Raw genomic sequence first — 4,417 nt, 5'->3', positions numbered from 1 at the left:
TTGTATATATTTTCACTCTCCCACCCTTCTTCAGATCAGGAAGATTTTAGTGTATTTCATCCCAGTGTTCTAAGATTTTATAATGATTTGCCTGACATGAGGTAAATCATTATTACATTGAACTGGGCCTTTTCATTACAGAAATTCATATTCTTTCATTGTGGAAAATTTTGTGGTATTTAAGAATTTCCTTTTTCTGTTTCTGAAAATCCTGTTAGATACCGGGGCTACTTTTGTTTTAAATTGTCAGAGGGTGAGTACATTTATGAGAGAAAGTATCTCTCAATGGGGGTGGTCATGCTGCAACCCTTTTCCCCCAGCTCTCAATCTCGTCAGGATTAGGGGCATGTATATGTGTGCACCTGCCATGCTTTTGAAACTGCTGGATGCCAGGATGCCAACCGTGGTTGGCCATGTGGGATCTGGCTTGTTATGCACAACACTTAACTGCTGTGCTTTAGGGTCTTTGGACCCTCCTGACTGAATCTCTATTTGTCTTGTTTTGCATCTACTATTTCCTATCTATCTCTTATTAATATTTCACTATCTGGCCCACTCCAATTTTATTTTCCACTGCTTTAAGATGCCTTAGTGTATATGTGTATGTGTGCATGTATTTCCTTTTATTCAAAATAGAGTACAAGTGCGTGCCCACAAGAATGAGAGCGAAAGACAGATAGAGACAAGACCTGGCCGCACCATGATCTTCTAGTCCTCAAGCCTGTCAGATCATAGGTACTTGCACCCATACCCCATGTGTTTTAGGTTGACAGAACTGGGCTTCTGGACTGAGATTGCCACGAGGGACTTGACTTCTCTTGAGTAGGGAATTACTGCTGCACTACTTACTGTATTTCACATTAAAATAACTTTCTTCCTGTTTGCTTTTTTATGGTACCCTGTTCCTCTTCTTTTTTTTTTTTCTAAGAGAGAGATTTTTGCTATAGGACGCATGCACTCACCAGAGACAGACAGAAAGAGAGAAATCACTCTCAAGGGGGGATGGTCACACCACAGTGTGAGTTTTAAGCTGCTGGGTCCAGAACTCGAACCACGGTCAACTAAACAGTGATGTAACCATTACTCTATCTGGTGATCTCAAGCACCTTGTTTTATTATGAATGCAAAATGTTCTCTGAGAAGATTAGTAACAGTTGATTTTTATATTTTTAAGTTTTCTTTGGTGACTTAAATTGCTTCCTGTCTGTATTATGTGTAAGAAGCTTTTCTATGTGAGGAACATAAACTTCAGGTGACTGGGCAGGAAATGTGGCTGTTTTGTTTGTAAGCCCTCAAATGTCAGTCCCCAGAATGGAGTCCTTTTGTCTCCTGTGTAGGTTTAAGGCTGGCTGAGAGCAACTCAGGAGTGTAGTAGAACAAGAGAGATCATTATTCAACATGTAGACTTTCTCAACTTTTAAAGAAGTTACCTTAGTCTCATCTTGCACTATGCTGGCATTCAGAGTTCTGCAATTCAGTTTCGCCAAAGAGTAAATCTCTCCTCTTCTGTAGGGATATTAAAAAACCAGTTGCCGGCTTGGACTAGACTGATTAGGGATCAAGGCGAATGTCTAATGTTCCTTACATAAAATTTCTACAAATTCTCTTTTCACCTTCATATTACTCTATGCTTGCAGAAGCATCTTGGGAATTCGATTCCCAAGTAGTTACTGGGTTCTTGGACAAATAGCTTGTTTCTTTTTGCTCCTCCTCCTTCCCATGACTTTAGTATTCACATTTGCTGATTCTGCTGTCAGTTACTACTTGTCCACTGGGTTCTCTTTATGTTTGTTATTTAAGAATTATTTTAACTTAATTTTATTTATTTATTTTTATTTGACCAGAGAGGGACAGAGAGAGAGAGAGAAAGCAAGAAAGCAAACCACCAGGTCTGGGACTTAAACCGTGATCGGCCACGTGGGAATCCAATGCCCCCAACCACCACGTCACCTGCCGACCCCACGTTTTTGTTTTTTTTTTTTTAGAGAGATTTTTGTCATAGGGTGTTGCACTCACTAAATAAAACAGAGAGAGACAGATGGAAAGCAAGAAATCACCCCCAGGATGGCCACACTGCAATCCCTTCTCCTCCATTCTCCTCTTGAGATTTTAGGCATGTATGCATACACAGACACCCAGCATGAATTTATGCTGCCAGGTCTGAGATTTGAACCATGGTTGCTACATGAGAGTCCAACAAAGTAACCATTACACCATCTGTTAGTCCCTGTTTGTTTTTAATTTTGCAAGAGAGTGCATGTGCTCAGAGGAGTGACACAGAGAGAAGTGAGAAAACACCCCTGCCCTCTTCATGGGCAATGGGCACAGTGTAATCTCTACTGCTCAATCCTTACAGGACTCTGAGCAAGCATACATGTGCCCATGTATGGTGTGTTTTTCAAGGTGCCAGGCCAGGACATGAACTATACAGTTAGTCTACTGGGTTTTTATATTCCAAAATTTTGTTTGCATCGTTTATCTGCCATCATCACTGCTCCTCGTCTCTGTCTGTATGTGTTATACCTTCACTATTTTTTTTTTTACGAGTTTTTTTTTTTTTTCTTTTTCTTGCGATAGGGCACATGCGCTCACCAGAAAGACAGAGAAAAAGCAAGAAATCATCCACTGGGGGTGGCCACGCTACAATCCCTTTGTTTTCATCTTGGGATTTGGGGCATGCATGCACACATGCCCAGCATGAGTTTTAAGCCTCCAGGGCCAGGACTCAAACTGCAGTTGACCATGTGGGAGTCCAGCAACATAACTATTATGCCACCTGCTGGTCCCTACCATTATTATCCTTTATCGTGGAATTAACAGAAATAAACATGCACATTCAATCTCTGGTATTTAGTAGGAGGGTCTATCGTACATTTTTCAAGCCTAAGAGTTAGCTTATATATTGGTAAAGGGCAAAGGCTTTAAGAGTTAAAAATTTGGATTTGAATCTTAATACTTAACTCTAAGTTTAACCTTGGAAGTTCTAAACTTTTCTTTAAAAATAAGAATTATTTTACTTCATTTCATTTATTTTATCTTTACTTTCTAATTGGAACAGAGAAAGGGGGAAGGAAGGAAGGAGGGAGGAAGAGAGAGAAAGAGAAAGCAAGTTGTCAAGTCTGGGACTCAGACTGCAGTTAGCCATGTGGGAGTCCAGCACCTCAACCACCATACCAACTGCTGGCCTAGTCCTAAACTTTTCTAAGCCCAAGTTCCTTTACCTGCAAGATGGGGAAATTAAAAAAACCCCGAAAACCAAAAAAACAACCAACCAACCACCAAACAAAGAAACAAAACACTACCAGAAAGGTTGTTGTGAGAATTAAGTGAGGCAAGAATGTAGGGTTTAGAGCCCAAAAGACTTGGGTTTGAATCTAAGATCTTTCACTCCTAAAGCTGTGTGACTCTAGCCATTATAAATCTCAGTTTCCCCATCTGTGTAATAGGGTTAGAACAGTCATTGGCTCACACTGTAGTGGAAGGATTAAATAAGATAAAGTTTGTAAAATTCTGAAAAATAATAAGCCTTAATTATATATGCATATGCACATACCCCAGAGCATGGCCAAAGTTAAGTCAAATTTGAACTCCTCTGCAAAAGTAACATGGCATACTAGAAAAACACATTGGGTTAGGAAGTAGGAAGTCTGGGTATTACCTGTAAAATGACAAGTTTCTAAGGTCCTTTCCAACTCACCTGCTTCTCACAAACTCTTTGACCAAACATAATTTGATAGTATATATACTTAATGCCCAAACCCTAATTATCTGACTGATACTATTAGTGTTTTAAATATTTTCATGAATTTTGCTTTTCCTAATTAGACACTACATGAAAACTAAGAAAAGATGCTCCACAAAACTAACAAAAGGAAATAAAGCTGCTTTTTGAAAATACATAAGAAAACCAACAAGTTTCAGGATCAGCAGGTAGTGTGGTGGTTAAGGCGTTGGACTCTCACATGGCCAACTGCATGCTTCAAGTCCTGGACCCAGCAGCCTGAAAAACACACTGGGAAAGTGTGTGCATGTGCCAAAAATTCCAAAAGGAGACATAGAGAGGAAGAGATTGTGGCTTTCTCTCTCTCTCTTTAGCAACAGGCCCTCTACCAAAAAAGAACAACAAAAAACTATTAAGACTTACAAGGAATTTGATTAAAAGACAGACAATAGAAGAAGGTAATTGAACTAAAGATATACTATGTTAATTAGAAGGTAGGTAGGTCAGTACTGGAAGGAGAGAGGAGTTCAACTTTTACTGTGATCCCAGTGACAAGGCTTTTCCAATTGTGGCAAGGTGACATTGGACTTAGAGTGATACCAGTAATATTCACATTACAGATTCATATTCTGAGATTCTATCCTTACCAAGAAATCTTCTCAATATGGTCTTGCCTTGCTAAAGATCTACCAATAG

At 39.5% G+C, this 4,417-nt stretch overlaps 1 protein-coding gene across 2 annotated transcripts in view; it reads right to left on the bottom strand.

Annotated features, from left to right (window-relative positions):
* RABGAP1 (RAB GTPase activating protein 1) overlaps positions 1 to 4,417 on the bottom strand; it is a 210,514-nt gene that overhangs the window by 76,750 nt on the left and 129,347 nt on the right. The window lies entirely within an intron of this gene.

Source organism: Tupaia chinensis, unplaced genomic scaffold, assembly GCF_000334495.1.
Source record: "Tupaia chinensis unplaced genomic scaffold, TupChi_1.0 Scaffold000575_1, whole genome shotgun sequence".
NCBI classification, from domain to species: domain Eukaryota; kingdom Metazoa; phylum Chordata; class Mammalia; order Scandentia; family Tupaiidae; genus Tupaia; species Tupaia belangeri.
The sequence above is the reverse complement of the archived record's forward strand: the minus strand, read 5'-3'. Positions and strand labels throughout refer to the sequence as shown.